This window comes from Schistocerca nitens, chromosome 3 (assembly GCF_023898315.1).
Source record: "Schistocerca nitens isolate TAMUIC-IGC-003100 chromosome 3, iqSchNite1.1, whole genome shotgun sequence".
NCBI lineage: Eukaryota > Metazoa > Arthropoda > Insecta > Orthoptera > Acrididae > Schistocerca > Schistocerca nitens.
The window spans coordinates 912370035-912390827 of NC_064616.1; the positions used below are offsets into that span (position 1 = coordinate 912370035).

At 43.1% G+C, this 20793-nt stretch overlaps 1 protein-coding gene across 1 annotated transcript in view; it reads right to left on the reverse strand.

Moving 5' to 3' along the window:
* The window catches only part of LOC126248970 (malonyl-CoA decarboxylase, mitochondrial-like), a 95903-nt gene that overhangs the window by 37685 nt on the left and 37425 nt on the right, over nucleotides 1-20793 (reverse strand). The gene's annotated exons all lie outside the window — the stretch shown is intronic.

The following is a 20793-nucleotide window of genomic DNA, read 5'->3' on the forward strand; positions in this document are numbered from 1 at the left end:
AATATCTACTCACTGTTCAGTTCAACTTACGTTGCGCACTTCATGTAATAAATCAAGGAAAGGAAAAGAAAATGTTTTACACATATTAAAGAATATGGAAAGAGGAAAATAATGTAGAACTCTAACATAAATAACAAATGAGAACTGCATTTCACAAACCTGTAGCAAGCAGTGAAACACTATCACTTGTTGTGATTAGTATGACTTTAATTTTGCGGACCTTTCACTGAGAGAATCTAAACAATGTGTTAGAGTAGTTGTGTAGTGCAGCAGTCATTACCTGACAATATTTTTCTGATTAACCATGAGGGAAAGGATTGTTTCTTCTGATAGGCCCACTGCTTTTGTCTCAAGAACTCTCAACAAAGAGCAGTGTGCAATTATAGTCAACTAGAAAAAGACATGCTTGCCAGTATCTATGATGTTATCATCTGGCTTCAACATAACAAAACTATTGGTCAGAACTGTGTTTTGAAGTTTACAGTCAATTGTACATTGAGAGGTGACTATCACTGTGTACTGTATGAAGCAATAACAGTTAAAGCGTACAGCAACAGTACTAAATGCATGGTGACATTCCTGAGGACAGGGATTGTTTCCAAGTAAAGTAATTTAGACTGTTCTGATTTTAATAAAGTCAACAGCCTTGCCGCAGACGTAACACTGGTTCCCGTCAGACCACAAATTAAGTGCTGTCAGGCTTGTCTAGCACTTGGATGAGTCACTGTTGGGTCTGCCGAGTGCTGTTGACAAGTGGTGTGCACTCAGCCCTTGTGAGGGGTAGATGGTGACAGCCTCGACGTGGCCTACCCCCCCCAGTATCGTGCCGCACAACGATCGCATTGCGAGAAGAAAATCGAAATGCTCAGAACGAGCTGCAACACGAGAAGCAAATGTCACCACCAAACGGCGGCCGGACGTAGTAATACCTCCCGGCCCTCACAGGCGAAGTTACGCAAGAGAGCGAGACAAATGCCTCAGTTTCCCCCCCCGGAGCCAAGTGCGTGGACGAATACGTATATGCCAAGTTAACATAGAAGGATACACGAGGACAAAAGGAGACATCCTCACAAAGCTACTAACAGAAGAAAAAATTGATGTGCTGACCTTGCAGGAAACACATCTATCAGAAGAAAATATCTCGAGACTTCTAATACCAGGCTATGAAATTGTGGGCTATAAAGCCCATAATAAACACGGTATTGCAACACTGATCAAGAAAGAACTGGTTGATAATATTGAGGAAACTATGCACCACAATTTTGCCGTGGGAATCAAACTAAACGATATGACTGTGTATAACGTGTACAAGCCACCTTCAGAAAAATGGGAACAACCTGTTTTACCAAACCCACAACACCCTGCAGTCATAATTGGCGATTTTAACTCCCACCACCCCAGATGGGGCTATCAGTCTTGCGACAAAGAAGGACTCATGCTGGCAGACTGGGCAGATATAAATAATTATACATTAATATACGATGCAAAAGATACCCCCACCTTCTGTTCAGGAGCGTGGGGCACAACATCAACGCCCGATCTTTGTTTTGTCTCATCTGGAGAAACTGGAATAGCACTTCCGTCTAAGAGAACTGTACTGAGCCGTATTCCTCGGAGCCAACACAGACCAGTTATTATAGACCTTGGGATCCAAATACCAGTAATAAAGAGCCCCCCTATAGCCCGCTGGAACCTCAGGAAGGCTAACTGGGTTAAGTTCAAAGATACCATTGAAAATAATGTAAACAGAATTCCCCCAATTCCAGAAAATTACGACAGATTTACGAAGTTAATTATTAAAGCGGCACATAACTCAATACCAAGAGGAGCGCGGAAAGAATACATCCCATGCTGGACAAAGGAGTGCGAACAACTACTCGATGAATATAACAAAACAGAGAATCCAGAACTAGGAGAACAGCTCATAAGAGCTATGGACGAGGAACGCAAACAGAGATGGCAAAAGCGGATGGAACAAATGGACTTTACGCACTCCTCACAGAAGAGCTGGAGTCTACTGAGGAAACTTGGCGGAGCACAATTCAAGGGACGGAACATCAATAATAAAATGACCCCTAATAAGATATGCTCTTCTATACTACAAACATCCAGAATCCATGCCTCCGCCTCGAAGAAAAAAGAACTGCACCAACTGATGAACGAAGAGCTAGATGCAAGCGAGGAGGAAGCAGGTTTAGCGAACTGGGTAACACAAGAAGAGATAAATATAGCACTAAAGAAAATGTCACCTGGTAAAGCAGCTGGCTGTGACGGCCTTCTTCCAGAATTCTTGAAGAACTTCGGGCCAAAGGGAAGAGCATGGCTGTCTTCTCTTTTCTCTAATATCATAGATACCAGCCGGTTACCAAAGCAATGGAAAAACGCACAAGTCATAGCCATCCAGAAACCAGGGAAAACAGGAGAGAATGCTAAAGATTATAGACCGATATCTTTATTGTGCACCACTTACAAGCTGTTTGAACGAGTCATCCTAGGCAGAATAGAAAGTAAAATAGAAGCTGCTCTTCCCCCAGAGCAAGGCGGTTTTCGAAAAGGAAGAGATTGTTGCGACCAAGTTCTCACCCTAACCACTTTCATTGAAAGAGGTTACCAAAACAAAAAGAAAACGGGCATGGTATTATTAGATCTCACCTCAGCATACGACACCGTATGGACAAAAGGGATACTGTATAAACTGTCAAAAGTCGTGAAATGCAAGAAGATCATAGATCTAGTCAGAAATATGTTGATAAACAGGAGATTCAAGGTATCTCTGAATGGGAAAACAAGCAGCTACAGGACACTACAAAATGGCCTCCCCCAAGGGTCTGTGCTGGCTCCATGCCTTTTCAATCTATACATAGCGGACATGCCAAACCTGGAATCTCGTTCTTTTATGTATGCAGATGACATCGCTATCGCGGCTCACGCCAACACTTTCGAAGAACTGGAAGAAATTTTAAACAGGGATCTGGAACGACTACAAACAATATTATGACAACTGGCACCTCAAAGTAAATCCGACTAAATCCGTGGCATCAATAATGCACTTGTGTAACAAAGATGCAAATCGTGAGCTAAAAGTGCAAATAAAAGGTAAATTGTTGAAAAACGATAGAACGCCAAAATACCTGGGTGTTAAGCTAGATCGCACTCTCACATATAAGAGCCACCTGTACGAAGTCGCCCAAAAAATGAAAACAAGAAACAACATCATAATGAAACTGGCAGGAACAACCTGGGGATGTTCCACTGAAACTCTACGCACATCAGCACTGGCACTTCTGTATAGTGTAGCGGAATATTGCGCACCCGTCTGGGCCCGCAGTAGGCACGTCAGATATATTGATGTGCAACTTAACGAGACAATGAGGCTCATAACAGGAACAGTAAGACCCACCCCGAAACCTTGGCTGCCCGTCCTTGCCAATATCGAACCACCCTCGATTAGACGTGAAAGAGCAATCCAGAGGTACAAAGAAAAGTTCAGGGACCTACCTCCTCCCCCTGACAGATTGATGTCAAGAAATCCCTTCTGGAAAGAACTCAAACAACAGATTGATATCGATAACCTGTGGAAACAGCAATGGCAGGAAAGCAAAGTGAATAACAGTTTCCTTATTGAGGACCCATCTCAACGAGTTCCAGGCTTCCAACTCCAACGTAGAGTGTGGGTAACTCTAAATCGTCTGCGGACAGGTGTTGGTCGGTGCGGATATTTGTTGAAAAAGTGGGGTTTCTCCCAGGACCCCAATTGTGAGTGCGGAGAGAGTCAAACCATGCAGCATATAGTTGAGTGCGACGTACACGCACTTAAGGGAGGAAATCTGATGGACATACATGTGATAAGTGACCAAGCACTTTTGTGGCTGGAAACCCTGAAAATTTTATTGTAAATCATTGTTAATGTTAATTTAAATTTTTATGTTGATGTTTGTAAGTGTATCACGCTTTGCCTGTAGCTGAACGAGAAATAAAATATAAAAAGCCCTTGTGAGGCCAATTGAGGAGCTACTTGATAGAAAACTAGCAGTACCAGTCACGAAAACTGGCAAAGGCTGGTAGAGCGGTGTGCTGACCCCAGGCATCTCTGTATCTGTATCTTTACCCGGTGACGCCTAAGGGCTGAGGATGACATGGTGGCCAGTTGGTACCATTGAGCCTTTATGGCCTGTTCAGATGGTGTTTGTTTTTGTTTTTAAATTTTTATAAAGTGGTTCAATATTCTGTGAGTTGTAGTACCTGTTCAACCACCTCCAGACATAAATCTAGGCTTGCTATGACACACTACAATGGCAACAATGATGGTTGCTTTTGTACTCCATTGCGTTATACCATTCACCACATATCTCACATGGTGACAATACAGTTCCCATACTTGTCACGAGTAGTTAGTATACTGTTAGAAATAGCAGCACTAATATTTGTATATTTTTGTGTATCCTATGGAGGGTTTAACCACTGTTCACTAAATGAAATTGTTCACTTTCAGGCGCAGCAGACAGAACAACTGCTGCCCAGTATACAACAGATTACAGCCTTACTGTTGCAACAAGCAGCTCCACAACTAGCTGCAACTCCCAGGTTTCATCGGTTCAACACTAACCAAAGAGGACTGGTCAGAGTACTGCAACTAACTCTATGCACACTTACAGCATACAGCATTAAGCATATGGTGCACACAGCAATTTTTTTTCCAACAGGAACTGATGTGTACAGACTGTGTACAAAATTGTTACCTGGCTCTAGTCCAGATGATGTTGATTATGAGGAGCTCATTCGCAAAATCTGCAAGCATTAAAAGACACTGATTCACGTTTCTGGACCAAGATTTAAATTTTTTCGTCTTAAGAACCACCCAGAACAATATTTGAAACAGTGGATTGCTGAACTCAAACGGCTAAAAGGACATACGCAGGTTTGAGTGTTCTTGCAGACTAAGCTATAGTGGTGTCATGTTACATGATGGAATCACACAAAACGTTTCAGGCACAAGCATATGCACTGCTATCCTAATATTACCAGATCCAGATCTGAAAACAGTTTTGTCAATTGTAGAGTCTCAGAGCATTGTGGATACAACTGAAGTTGATTTTGAGGCTCCATTTACTTCTCTTGTTCATAGTGCAAGTCTAAGGTTAATGTTAAAGAGAATAGAAGCAGGACTCAGATTAATAGTAAATATAAATGAAAAACATTTCAGTCCTGTGGTACATAAGGTATACTTCACAATAAGGTGAGGAAGTATTCCCAAATCATGATAGAACAGCTTGTTCTTGTCATGATGCAAAGTGTTTCAAGTGTGGTAAACTAAGTCATATCCACACAGATTAAAGCTTTGTACCACACTGAGACAGGAACTCGGGACCTTTGCCTTCTGCGGGCAAGTGCTCTACCGACAGCTACCCAAGCATGACTCACGACCCATCCTAACAGCTTTATTTCCATCAGTACCTTGTCTCCCACCTTCAAAACTTGCCCACAAAAGGCAAAGGTCCTGAATTTGAATCTTGGTCCAGTGCACAGTTTCAATCTGCCAGGATGTTTCGTATCAGTACACACTCCATTGTAAAGTGAATATTTCATTCAAGGTCATATCCAGACTGACTGTTTACAAAGCAGCCAGGGCACCACACAATTACAGCATGGCTGAAGTGAATGTTGTGTCAACATTTCCATTTCAGCCAGCACCAATGACGTCTTGCTTTTCCACTTCTGCTGTAGACCACAGACACAGGAACAACTTTTTCGTCCAATTAAATTTGGATCAAAAGACAAATTTCTGTTAGACTCAGGAGCATCTGTTTCCCTCAGCAATAAAGACAACTATGAAATGATTGGTAGTCCACAGCTACAGAAGCCTACTTCTGTTTTGTCTGCATGCAATGGACACCAAATACTAGTACTTGGCATGTGCAGTTTGCCAGAAGCTTTTTGTGATGTTACAAAGTGTGTTTCATTTCATGTACTATGTTTCAGAAACATTGCTTACATTTCTAGTTTCGATGTGTTCGATTTGTTCAACCTATACATACAATACAATATGTTAGAAATCAGTGTTCCAGTGCCTCATACTAATGTTACTGGGTTGTACAATGAACTTTTTGAATCAGGTTTAGGAAGGGTACAGATTTTGAGGCACACATCACTGTTACAGACAATGTGCAACCACAATTTTATCATGCTACAGCTGTCCCCCATGCCATAGGTGAGCAGTTTGCTGTGGAACTGCAACAATGGAAAAACGATGGGGTGATAGAACCCATTTCTGCAAGTGAATGGGCATCCCCCTTGGTCATATTTCAATAGCCATCAGGAGGTTTACGTCTAAGTGTTGATTTCAAAGCCACTGTGTCATGTATTCCTTTCCTCTTCCACAACTGGAGCAATTAATGTACAGATTGAGATAGGGCAGATTCTTTTCCACAACTTATTTATGTGAGGCATACTTACAGTTACTGCTGGAAAAGCAGTCTAAGCAATCTTTTGTGATCAACACTCATCTGGGTTTGTTCCAGTTTCAAAGACTACTGGTTGGAAGTGCTTCAGCTCATACTATTTTTCAACATTTCCTGGAGCAATTAATAGCCATAGTCCCTGTGGTGTCACCGCCAGACACCACACTTGCTAGGTGGTAGCTTTAAATCGGCCGCGGTCCATTAGTACATGTCGGACTCGCGTGTCGCCACTGGCAGTGATCGCAGACCGAGCGCCACCACACGGCAGGTCTCGAGAGACGTACTAGCACTCACCCCAGTTGTACGGACGACATTGCTAGCGACTACAAGTACGAAGCCTTTCTCTCAATTGCCGAGAGACAGTTAGAATAGCCTTCAGCTAAGTCCATGGCTACGACCTAGCAAGGCGCCATTAGTTACTTCATGAATCTAAAGAGTCTCACTTGTATCATCAAGAATGCTGTATACCAAAGGACGATATAAAAGTTAAGTGTTCTAGTAGCTACGTTCTTTTCTTTATCACATTCATCACGTATCCTGTTCCAGACTTCGCGCCAGTCGGCGTGTGTGTACGTGTGCCCTTTCGGCTACCCGTCTCTGTGGACTGGCTGCCTTGTCAGTCCACTACATTGGCGACGAGTCTCAAAAGGGACTTTAGCATTCGTATTGTATTAATTTGCTTGTGTCATGGCTTCGCCACATTCTCCAGATGTACTGTCCGACTTTTATCGCTTGCAGAATCAGCAGACGCAGGCGTTATTGGATGCCCTGGGACAGCTCGTCCAGGGTCAACGTGCGCTGCAAAACGATGCGGCCGCCGCCACTTCATCGCTACTGCAGCCACAACACGCAGTTGCACCGTCCTTCCGTAGTTTTGATTCAACCCAAGAAACATGGCCGGAATGGTCTCGACAATTTGGATTTCATCTCGCCGCCTACAGAATTCAAGGTAATGAGCGGCAGCCATTTTTGCTTTCGTGTGTAGGTGTGTCCACCTACCGTGTGATAGTGAAATTGTTTCCCCGACGCGATGTAGCAACTCTGTCCTACGAAGACATTTTGTCAGCTTTAGATGCCTATTTCAAGGAAACAGTCAATGTCGTTGCAAAACGGTATATGTTCTTTCGTACAAAACGTACGGCCGGTCAGACTAATAGGGAGTGGGTTGCAACTTTGCAAGGACTTACTAGGGATTGTGCATTTGAATGACTGTGGACTCCCTTATTCAGATACTATGGTGCGTGATGCAATAGCACAGAACGTTTCTGATGTTCGCATATGGGAACAGATTTTGAAACTCGTCAATCCCTCCCTTCAACAAGTGATAGACATTTTAGATAGGCAAGACACACTTGACTTTGCTCAGGACTCATTTGCAACTTCGCCAGCCGTGTGTCACATTAACCGGCCCGCCGGGCCCGCTGCACGGAACGCTAACCTGCCCTCGCGCACGTCCGCGCAGCCACGTGTCCCGCGCAAGCAAGCAAATGCAGTGAAATCATGCCCGCGGTGTGCAACTAGACATTCGCGTGACAATTGCCCGTCACGCCAAGCTATTTGCTTTTACTGTCATAAGAAAGGACATGTTCAAAGTGTTTGCCAGAAGAAGCTCAGATCAGACAATCGCAACCATTCCAGGCCCTTTGCTTCGCGCCGGAATCGAACCAAGGACACTCAGGCTCTGGAACCTTCGCCCATGGACATTCATGTAGTTACTGCCACTCCGCCCAGTGTTCCTCTCGCTAACAGTGACTGTGTTCGTCCCACAAAAAGTGTGCGTCGACGTCGACGGAAGTCCCGTCACGTCGCGCGTGATTCTGTTCCAGTGTCTGTTCAAGTTGCACAAAACAGTCGCTCTTGTCGTCAGCAGGACAACAAACTTTTTGTAGATTTGGACTTTGCCGGACAGGTCATACCGTTCCAGCTCGATACCGGAGCTGCAGTTTCATTGCTCAATCACGCCACGTACAAACAACTGGGCGCACCTCCGTTGCATGCTGCACGTGTTCAGTTACATAGTTATTCCAGACAAGCTATCCCTGTATTAGGACAGTGCACTCTTCTTGCCACATACAAGGGACAAACAAAACTTGTGTCGTTTTACGTTCTTCGTTCTTCTACTGCTGTGAACTTGTTTGGTTTAGATTTATTTCAGTTGTTTAACATGTCTATAGTAAATCAGGTACTATCAGTGAACCAGACTGTGCCTTCCACCAGTGTTTCTCGTCTAGGTGAAGACTTTGCCGACATTTTTGCACCGGGCCTTGGTTGCGCTAAGAACTATGAAGCACATTTGGAACTGAAAGTGAACGCGCAACCGAAATTTTTCAGAGCGCGCAATGTTCCCCACGCATTGCATGATGAGGTCGCCAGAACATTAAACGATTTAGAATCGCAAGGTGTAATTGAACGTGTGCAGGCTTCTCTCTGGACCTCACCCTTAGTTATTTTGCAAAAACCTTCCGGAAAATTGAGACTTTGCGTGGACTTCAAGGCAACTGTGAATCCACAACTTGTGACTGCTACTTTTCCTTTGCCCCGCCCGGAAGATCTTTTTGACAAACTGTGCCCGGGAACGTATTTTTCAAAGTTGGACCTAGCAGATGCGTACTTGCAAATACCGGTGAACGAAGAATCCCAGCGCGTCTTGGTGGTTAACACGCATCTTGGTTTGTACCGATTCAAAAGACTGCCGTTCGGGTGTGCATCTGCCCCTGCATTGTTTCAGCAATATTTACAAACTGTTTGTGCGTCGGTCCCTACTGCAGCAAACTATCTGGACGATATTGTGATCTCCGGCAAGACAGAAGCCGAACATTTAGCCAACCTACGAACATTATTTCAGGTATTGCGGCAACATGGTCTTCGCTTGAGGAAGGACAAATGTGTGTTTTTTGCTCGTGACTTACCATATCTGGAACATGTAATCAATGCCCAAGGCATACATCCGAGTCCAGAGCACCTCCGTGCCATACAGGACTTGCCTTCGCCACAGAATGTGAAGCAGCTACAGAGTGTGTTGGGAAAAATTAATTACTACCATAAATATGTTCCCCATGCCTCTTCCATTTCAGCTCCGCTTCATCGCTTACGCCGTAAAGGTGTTCCGTTCTTCTGGACGACGGAATGCGAACGCGCCTTTCGCCAGTTGAAATCGGCGTTGCTTTCTAATACTTGCCTTATGCCATTCGATCCCCAGAAACCACTTTTGTTGATGGTAGATGCAGCGGATTTCGGGATCGGTGCTGTGCTTGCGCACAAAGATGGATCGCATGATCGCCCTATTGCCTTTGCGTCAAAATTGCTTTCATCTGCGCAACGCAATTATTCACAAATAGAGAAAGAAGCTTTGGCTCTCGTGTTTGGTGTTACGAAGTTTCACGATTTCTTGTATGGTCGTCACTTTACCATCATCACCGACCACAAACCTTTGACATCGCTTTTCCATCCGCACAAGCCTGTACCTCCACGTACAGCGCAGAAATTCATTCGCTGGTCTATTTTTCTCTCGCAGTACCGCTACGATATCTTGTATCGGTCCACTGCTAAGCACGGAAATGCTGATGTGTTGTCCCGTTTGCCTGTTGCTGCGGATAAAGCATTCGATTCTTCCGAACTTGCTTGCATGTTCATTGATTCGGAAACCGATGACGTGGTCGAATCGTTTCCGATTGATTTTCGTCGTGTAGCTACAGCCACAGCTGCTGACCCTGTCCTTGCTACTGTTTTGCGTTTTGTTGCTACGCAATGGCCCTTGTCGAAGTCACGGATCGAGGATCCGTTGGTTCGCCGATTTTTTGCTCACAAGGAGAGATTTTTTGTACGACGTGGTGTTTTGCTGTTGCGTTCTGATAATGACCAGTCTAGAGTCGTGGTCCCACGTTTGTTACAGTCCTCTGTCTTACGGCTTCTTCACCAAGGACATTGGGGTATAGTGCGCACGAAACAACTTGCTCGTCAGCACTGTACTTGGTTCGGAATCGATGCTGCGATAACGAATATGTGCTCTTCTTGCATGGCGTGTGCCGAACAACAATCCGCACCGCCGCGGAAATTCTTTGCATGGCCGAAAGCCACTTCCCCTTGGCAACGCTTGCACGTCGATTTTGCTGGTCCATTCTGGAATGCTCGATGGTTGGTTGTGGTCGATGCTTTCAGTAATTTTCCTTTTGTTGTCCAGTTGTCTTCCACGACGTCTTCTGCCACCATCCAAGCGTTGTCTGCTATCTCTTGCATTGAAGGTCTTCCGCAGACTATTGTTTCCGACAATGGCCCACAATTCATGTCTGCAGAATTTAAGTCATTCTGCAAGGCCAATGGTATTCAACATCTGACATCCGCGCCGTTTTCGCCTCAGTCGAACGGTGCCGCTGAACGATTGGTCCGGACTTTCAAGCCACAGATGTTGAAGTTGAAAGAGTCGCATTCTCGGGAGGCCGCATTGTTGCTCTTTTTGTCCTCGTATCGCTCTCAGCCCCGAGATGGTCGCTCGCCGGCTGAGTTGCTCCATGGTCGTCCTCATCGCTCCTTGATGTCTTTGCTGCATCCGCCGCATCAGGTTCCGTTGCAGCGGCAGACTCCTGCTTTTGCTCCTGGCGACGTTGTCTTCTATCGCAACTATCGAGGTTCACGGCGTTGGCTCGAAGGGCGCATTCTTCTCTGCCTTGGCCGCGCGATGTATTTGGTTTTGGGGGCCTCTGGTGAGGTGCGTCGGCATCTCAATCAGCTGCGCCTCTGTCGTCGCCCGGGTTCTGCCGCTCCCCGTCTGCTTTCAGCAACGGTGCCGTCCGGTCAGCGCCCTGGGGACCCATCTACTGGCTCGCCTCATCCACAGGTGTTACCGACGATGCCTTCCATTTTGCCCCATGGCGACGCGCCGCCGCCGCCGCCGCCGCCCGTTCTCCCGCCGGCGCCGCCCGCAGCGGACGTGTCACTGCTGCCGCCGGGCGCCTCCCTGTGTCACGCGCCACCGATCGCTTCCCGTGACCAGCAGTACTCCGCCATGGAACTCTTGCCCGCTCCGGACCAGATGTCGTCTTTGCCCGTCGGGTGCCCCGACCACATGGAGGTCGACCCTTCGGCCCCTCCTGTCTCATTACGGGCGCATTCACCGCATGTTGACGTGCACCCTGGACTAGGTTTTCAGGCGTTTCCTAGCTCCCCTCGGACCGAATGGCAGGGTGCGGGTGGCACAGCCTCGCCTGTTGTTAGGCTCCCCACCTCCTCGCATACGTCAACATGGGGTCCTCCCCACGGCGGGCGGAAGCCTTATCACACGACTGTCCGCCGATTTGCGGGGGAGGAATGTGGTGTCACCGCCAGACACCACACTTGCTAGGTGGTAGCTTTAAATCGGCCGCGGTCCATTAGTACATGTCGGACTCGCGTGTCGCCACTGGCAGTGATCGCAGACCGAGCGCCACCACACGGCAGGTCTCGAGAGACGTACTAGCACTCGCCCCAGTTGTACGGACGACATTGCTAGTGACTACAAGTACGAAGCCTTTCTCTCAATTGCCGAGAGACAGTTAGAATAGCCTTCAGCTAAGTCCATGGCTACGACCTAGCAAGGCGCCATTAGTTACTTCATGAATCTAAAGAGTCTCACTTGTATCATCAAGAATGCTGTATACCAAAGGACGATATAAAAGTTAAGTGTTCTAGTAGCTACGTTCTTTTCTTTATCACATTCATCACGTATCCTGTTCCAGACTTCCACAGTCAGTCCACTACAGTCCCTTCATGTATAAACTATCTGGACAATGATGATGTCACGATTCACACACCTCCTGAACATCTGGCAAATTTATAATGCTTGTTTAAAGTGCTTGTTGCAGCTGGCTTAATGTGCAACAAGGAAAAGTGCTCCCTCTTCCACGAAGAACCTGAATATTTAAGACAAGTTCTAAATACACAGGGTATTCATTGTGCTCTTTCACACTTGTCTGTGATTAAAGATCTGTCGTCACCCTGTAACGTCAAGGAGCTACAAGCCATCATGAACAAATTAATCTATTACATTAAGTTTATTGCAAATGCTATGCAAATTACTGCTCCGTTAAACTGGATGTGCTAGAAAGGTCTCCCCTTTGTGTGGTTCCAAGAATGTCTGGACATATTTCAGGAATTAAAGAACACATTGTTGTGTCATCATAGTCTGACTCATTTGGATAAAGCTAAGCCTTCGTCTTAACTGTAGATGCACCTTCTTACGGGTTTGGAGCTGTGCTCTTCCACAGAATTAGTTCTTCTGATAGGCCCACTGCCCCTGCCTCAAAAACTATCAACAAAGTGCACTGTGCAATTATAGTCAACTAGAAAAGGACACACTCACCAGTATCTAGGATGTTGGCAAGTTCCACCAGTATTTGTACGGTCAGAAGTTCTATTTCATTACAGATCATCGATCTTTAATGACTTTGTTCAATCCTTCCAAGCCTGTCTCACTGCAAGCAGTGCAAAAACTGGGCTCTGTTATTGTCTTATTATCAATACGAGTTCTACAGGCCCGCCGCCCAACATTCAAACACTTATTTGTTGTCTCGATTACTGGTTGGTACTGATACAGCATCTGATTCATCTGAGGAATCGTGTTATCAAACTGAAGCCCAAGATTCTGAAATTCCTAAAAATTTTCCTCTAGACTTTCACCGTATTGTAGGAGCAACTGCTTCCAACCCAGTTTTTTTGAGTAGTTTTGCAATGCGTTTGCATTGGTGGCCACTTAGTTTGAAAGAAATTCCCCACACAGTGGTGTGTCAGTACTTTTTACATCATCATGTGCTATACATGTGGTCAGGTGTTCTGCTGTTGCATAAGAGAACGATGATTTACGGGTCGTGATTCCTCATTGCCTCCAGCATGAAGCTTTGTCTTTGTTTCACTAAGGCCGCTGGAATGTAGTTTGCACAAAGGAACTCACACAAAATCATTGTACTTGGCAAGGCATGGACACCCAAACTCAGCAAATGATCTCTCAATGTAATGTTTGTGCAGAGCATCCATCCGCTCCACCGCAACACTTTTTTCAGTGGGTACATCTGCCCACACCATGTCAATGCATATTCATTGATTCCATAAGTTCATTCTGGAACATGCAATGGTTGTTGGTAGTAGACTGGAGTGTATACATGAACAAGGAAAAACTACAAATATACTTTCTCCTGAGAGAAAATACTCTTTTTTCATGTTAAGTGACAGTATACTTTCCCTCAGAACTGTAAAACTTACCAATCCTTTGAATGGTAAAGGTTCTATACGCCAATATAGAACTTTGCAGCACTTTAAAAAATGAAACCCAACAAGAAAAACAACATATTTTGGTAAGCTCTTTGACGTGCAGCAACATGTACACTGCATCTTTTTTCATTGCAGATGTATAAATAGCAATTCCAACAAATGCAGCATGTTAGTTTCCAAAGCATTGAAATCGAGATTGCAATGCACTTTTGTCTGCCAATTATAGTTCAAGTCATGTGATTCCGCCAGCCAATGATATCACAGCACAGGACATGTGATGTAGTCAGGCAATAGCAACACCACTGTTATGCAGTGTGAACACACAAATAGGAAAAGTTAATGGTTTAAATTAATATACACATTGTAAAGCTACAAGAAAATTTAAATAATGTTGTAAATGGCTGGTTGTCTGGACCCAAAATTTTTCTAAGTGGCTGGTTCTCAAATTTTTAAGTTCTGAATGAGAGTCAAATGCTCTGTGGTTTAAGAAATTCACTGCACTTTCTCATACGTAAAATAATTCATCTTGTGTAAAAGGAAACTGACTTTGAAAGTAACGCTTCTCAAACTACCACTTGCAATATTTTGCCATGACCTGTTAGAAATCGTTTCATTTGAACAGTTGCCAGAGAGTGCCAGAAAACAGGTGCTACTGCGCATGAGCAGCTACGATGATGTAGGAAGCCCTTGCTTGGCATTTGCTCTGCTCATACACCTTTTGTCGCATTTTTTTGGAATTTCACACATAGTGGGGTATCATGTGATCATGAGCAGCACTGTAGCATGTTGTTCGAAAAGGGCATATTGAGTTATTTTACTTAGAGCAATTTTTTATCATAGCCTAAACATATAAGGAATGTAAAATATGAAAGCAGTCTTTGGCATAATATTTATTTCAAAACTAGACTCTGCAACTCAAAGTACCCTAATATTTTTCTGTGTGGTAAGTATAACGAAGGGTTTTTTTTTATTCGTACTCTTCAATATTGTTATGTAGCATTTCCAATCAGGTTTACTTCCACACAGCACTACAAAATGCTAGTAAGATGGAATACAAATTTCTTGCAATAATAATAATAATAAGAAGAAGAAGAAGAAGAAGAAGAAGAACAGTTGTTTGAATATTTCAATATGTATAAAAAAAATTAACAAAGTCATTTGTGAAACCAAGAAACTATAACTGGCAGTTCATATTCTACTCCAGAAGTAAATATAAAACCTTGTAGTGAGTTACAATAATACAACACAGCGTGCTGCCAATCTACAGTTTACTGAAGAATGTTGTTAAGTAACTTTTAGATGGAAACAACACAAACTAAGAAATAATATCAGGCCTAGAGGAGGTACCAGACAAGTGTTGAAACATGTCTTGTAACTGAGAAGCATAGGTTTCACGGAAGGCAGATACATAAAATTTTGCTAAAGCTGTCAAAATATTTAAAACAAAACATTTTATTCAATTGTACTGACCAAATTTGCCTTCTTATCCATCTTCAAGTGAATATTTACATATGTTCATACTTATAGAGCATTAAGGGATCTTACATTATGTCACACAAGAAACAGGACCTCAGAGATTACTCCAAGATAGTTAGAACTTCGTAAGACGTACTAAAATGCATAATTTGACTTAAAGTGCACACTCATATGTCAAGATTCACATTGAAGTAGTCCCCTACATGGTATTAAGCTTTTCAATGTTGTTTTCAAGATGCCAGTTTTTTGGAGTACCAGTACTGTATTATCTCATGTTTGGTTCTTTATTACAGCATAATGTCATACATGCCAAAAGATGAAATCATGTACTTGAAATTCAGTGAACACTGAAAGTAGCCAATAGTGTGAAATACAGTATGACACTTCGTTTCAAGTACTGGCTGCTTCTGTGAGAAAGATTAATAAGTGTCAATTTTTTTCACAAAACTGACAAAAATAACTTCATTGTTCTGAGAGGTGATTAACTCTCAACTGTCAATAGCGTGAAAATAAAATAAGATCAGAAAACTGAAACTAATAATATATTTTAGTTCTCTGTGATTATTACGGAAATCCACTCTGCTTTCATTTGATGTGAGAGCTGTAAACAAAGAGAAAACTGCAAAATCATGAAACATAAACACGGGTCACATGGAGACTGCCCCCCCATTACAACTTAGACCGCTATGCGCATGCGCGAATCTGGCAGCTTGGGCACACCAGAAAAATTAGCACGAGACTGCTTACTACTACTGCTCATACAGCCAATAGCCACACTTCAAGTAGCCTGAAATGAGAGAAGGTGTTGTTCAGCTCTGTGCATTCACATACGCCCGCTGGCAAGTGCTCACACGAACCTAATTTGAACAGTTGTGAAGTCACACTAATCAAAAGCAGTTTGTTGTTATGAGGATAGTCTTCATCCTAAAGCATTTGACAAATTTTGCTGTTGGCAGATGTTTATGTGCGTACTGTGTTTCTTTGTTGTAAATGGTGCATTTTCTTTGCAACTTAAGTTTTATTTTGGCGTTTTTCTCTCATTTATGTTTCAATGCTGCGGTATTATTCTGCAGTAGCAGACTAAAAGTAAAATAATTTGTTAGAGTATCAGTTCTTACTAGTGCCAGTCAAAATTACAAAAATTTAACTGAAAACTAAAAGAATGAAAAATTCCCACAATTTTAAAAAATTCCCACGTGTTCCCAGTTTTCTCCCACATGAAAAAATTCCATGTTTTTCCCGGATTGCTCAGCTCTCCTGGGGCATATACAATCTGTAGATACATACAATAAATTTCCTTTTGTAGTCCCCATGACACCCACCAATACAGAATCGGCTTTGTCTTGTATTTTTTGTCTCAAAGGTCTTCATGAGGTCCTTGTCTTGGACAACATACCACAATTCACATAATTGCTGTACCCTGTTGCACCTTCTGCAGCCGCCGTGGAAACAGTTCTTTCCAAGGGGTCAGTCACAGTTTCAGCCACAGGATAGAGTTTTCATTAAATTTTTCAGAAGGAAGCAGTGTTGGGAGCATGGGATCATCACACAAGTTTTGGGTCATTCATTTTATGTTGTTCAAGGTTTCCCTGTGCTCCTTCAGGATCACCAGAACCAGTCGCAGCACTCTAATATCAGCGATCCAGCTGCAGAATTTTCGCACACAGACCCAGCATGCTGCTGGGGGGAGCAACATTAGTCATCTCTGTCTTGTCTAGAGCAGTGGTGGTGGAGATTGACATCGCACCACCATTGCCACCGCCACCATCATTGGCATTGCCAACATCAGCACTGGTCCTGCAGCCTGTGCACAGAGGTGCCATGCCACCAGACAACAGTCAAGACACCCCTAGTGTTTCAACTGTTGTCTGCTCACCACAGCATCTATGCCCCTGCATGCAGGGGTGCACTCTGTGGCTGATTTTTCTGCTGGTGTTCCTGGGCACTTGCAAGGTAGATACCAAGGTGTGGACAGGGAACAGACAATAGCTGTTGCTACAGATCCTCCCTCCTCATCTACGTCCTCATTCAGGCCACTCACCAGTCATCATTACATGACCCAACACTACACAAGGATGGTATGGAGTTTTTTTCTTGGGGGGGGGGGGGGGGGGTTCTCCAAGAAGTGAGGTCCCACACTACCGTTGGTACCTCAAAACGGCATCACAAGCTGACGATAGTCACTACCACCAGACACAGCAATGAACAAGAGATGTTAGCATGGACATGCTCAATAGTTCCCATGTTCCACTGCTACTGGGAGCTTGCTTACATCAGAGCACAGCGCCACTCACCCCATTCTGTAATAACTGCCTACAATGGTGGCATGGTCTTAGCTCATATCTGGCTGTGTTCTAACAGAACTAGTAGTCAGAACTGTGTATCAACCTTTATAGTCAATTGTACATCGAGAGGTGACTAGAATTCTCTCTTGTACCAAGTGATAATAGTTATAGTGTTCAGCGACAGTCACAACTACATAGTGGAATTGAATTGTTTCTAAGTTAAATATTTTAAATTGTTAAAATTTTATTAAAGTGATATAATATTTTGTGTGCATTGTAGTAGCCCTCAACCTCATCAAGAAGTAAATCTAGGCCTGCTATATAACACAAAAAATGTTAGACTGCCACACACACTGCCAAATAAAGGATAGTCAAAAGCAAATAAAATTAATCAAAATGAGCAAGACACAATGTCCTTCAGGAGCTCCTATTACATTTTACAATCAATATGCAACCACAATTATAGAAACAAACTTGGTTACAGTGTTATGAAAAGCAAAGAGGAAGTAGATGAAGGTGAGGTGGGAACCATGATACGGTGAGAAAAATTTGACAAAGCATCGAAGACCTACATTGAAAGAAGACCCCTGGAGTAGATGACATTTCTACAGCATTAATGAGATACGTAGGACACTATAACATTACAAAACTACATCAACCTATATGTGACATGTACGAGACAACTGAAATAACATAATATTTCAAGAAAAATGTAATAATGCAAATTCCAAAGAAAGGAGGTGCTAATAATTACCAAATCATCAGTTATGTAAGTTATGGTGGCAAAGTACTTACACACTTTATTTGCAGAAGAATGGAATGACTGTCAGAATGACTGACAGAACCCAACCTCAAAGAAGATCAGTTCGGTTTCCAGAGAAAAGTAGAAACTTGAGGTAATAGTGACCATATGACTAATATTAGATGACAGATTGGGAAAAAAAGTTTATAGTGTTTGTAGATTCAGAGAAACTTTTTGACAATATCAACTGTAATATACTCTTTGAAATCCTAAAGGTAGCAGGTTATCTACAACTTGCTGGAATATATTCTTTGAAATCCTAAAGGTAACATGGACCAAACACATGAAGCAAAAGGTTATCTACAACCTCCTGAGAAAAGAAACAGCAATTATAAGAGTTGAAACACATGAAAGGAATCAGTAGTTCAGAAGGGAGTGAGGCATGGTTGTAGTCTATATCCAGGGAAGCATACACAGATAGTCCAAGCATTAAGAAAATGCTTGCTATAAGCAGGAAATCCAGATTTGAGTCACAGGCTGGTACAAATTTTCATGTCACTATTCTACATTTACATCTACATAGATACTGCACAAGCCACCATATGGTGCGTGGTGGAGGGTACCCTGAACCAGTACTATTCATTTCCTTTACTGTTCCACTCGCAAATAGAGTGAGGTAAAATGATTGTTTATATGCCTCCACATGAGACCTAATTTCTCGTATCCTATATTCATGGTTCTTACACACAACGTATGTTGGTGGCAGCAGAATAGTTCGGCAGTCGGCTTCAAATTCTGGTTCTCTCTCAACAGTGTTTCTTGAAAAGAACATCGCCTTTCCCCCAGGGATTCCCATTTGAGTTCCTGAAATGTTTCTGTAACACTTACATGTTGTCAAACCTACCAGTAACAAATCTAGCAGCCTGTCTCTGAATTGCTTCAATGTCTTCCTTCAATCCAACCTGGTACAGGTCCCAAACACTCAAGTAGTACTCAAGAATAGGTCACACCAGCAATCCTATATGCGGTCTCCCTTACAGGTGAAACACTCTTTCCTAAAATTCTCCCAGTAAACAAGGTCGACCATTTGCCTTCCCTACCACAGTCCTCACATGCTCGTTCCATATCGCTTTGCAGTGTTACGTCCAGATATTTAAACGAACTGCCTATGTCACACAGGACATTAGAAATACTGTACCTGAACATTACAGGTTTGGTCTTCCTACTCATCTGCATTAACTTATATCTTTCAACATTTAGCGCTAGCTGCTATTCATCACACCAATGGAAATTTTGTCTCAGTCATTTTGTATCTTCCTACAGTCACTCAACTTCAACACCTTATTGTATACCATGGCAGCATCTACAAACAACCACAGATTGCTGCTCATCCTGCCCACCAAATCATTTATGTATATAGAGAACAGCAGCAATCCTATCACACTTTCCTGGGGCATACCTGATGATACCCTTGTCTCTGGTGAACACTCACCATCAAGGACTGGGTTCTATTATTTAAGAAGTCTTCAAGCCACTCACATATATGTGAACTTATTCCATATTCTTGTACCTTCATTAACAGGCTGCAATGGGACACCGTGTCGAATGCTTTCCAGAAATCTACAAATATGGAGTCTACCTGTTGCCCTTCATCCACAGTTCACAGTATATCATGTGAGAAAAGGGCAAGCTGGGTTTCGCACGTGTGATCCTTTCTAATACCGTGATGATGAATGGACATACGCTTCTCAGTCTCAAGAAAGTTTATTATATTTGAACTGACAATATATTCAGGGATTCTGCAGAAAACAGAAGTTAGGGATATTGGTCTGTAACTTTGTGGGTACGTTCTTTTACTCTTCTTATATACTGGAATCACACATACTTCTTTCCCAGTTACTTGGGACTCTGTGGTGGGTGATATATTCATGATAAATGCAAGCCAGGTAAGGGGCCAATGCCGTAGAGTACTCCTTGTAAAATCAAACTAGGATTCTATCTGGACCTGGTGCTTTATTTGCTTTCAAATCTTTTAGTTGCTTCTCTATTCCAGGGATGTTGTTCATACGAGAGTCTATCCAATGGTCAAATGATGGCATGTTTGTATGGTTCTCATGTGTTAATGATTTTTTGAATGTGAAATTTAAAACTTCAGCTTTTGTTTTGCTATCTTCAACTGCCACACCAGACTGCCAGTGATTTTATGTAAGACGAGAATTTTCTCAGGTTCTCAGCCAGATCTTTTGCTAAGGTGTGACAGTGGTAGTTGCTGTATGCTTCATGCATGTATCTTTTCACAGATGTACAAATCTCTATTATACTTCGTTTGTCATCATTTGAACCACGAGTGCAACAGCCTCTGCTTCCTGAACATCATCCAATTTTCATTATTAAACCATGGTGGGACTTTTCCACCCTTTATCCACTTCCTAGGCACATAACTCTCTAGACCACGACTTACAATCTGCTTAAACTTTGCCCATCTCTACATCCATCTTACTGGAACTAAGTGATGCCAATTCACTGTCTAAGTGAGATGCTAATAACTGCTTATCTGCTCTATCTAGCAGAAACATTCTCCTTACCAAATAAC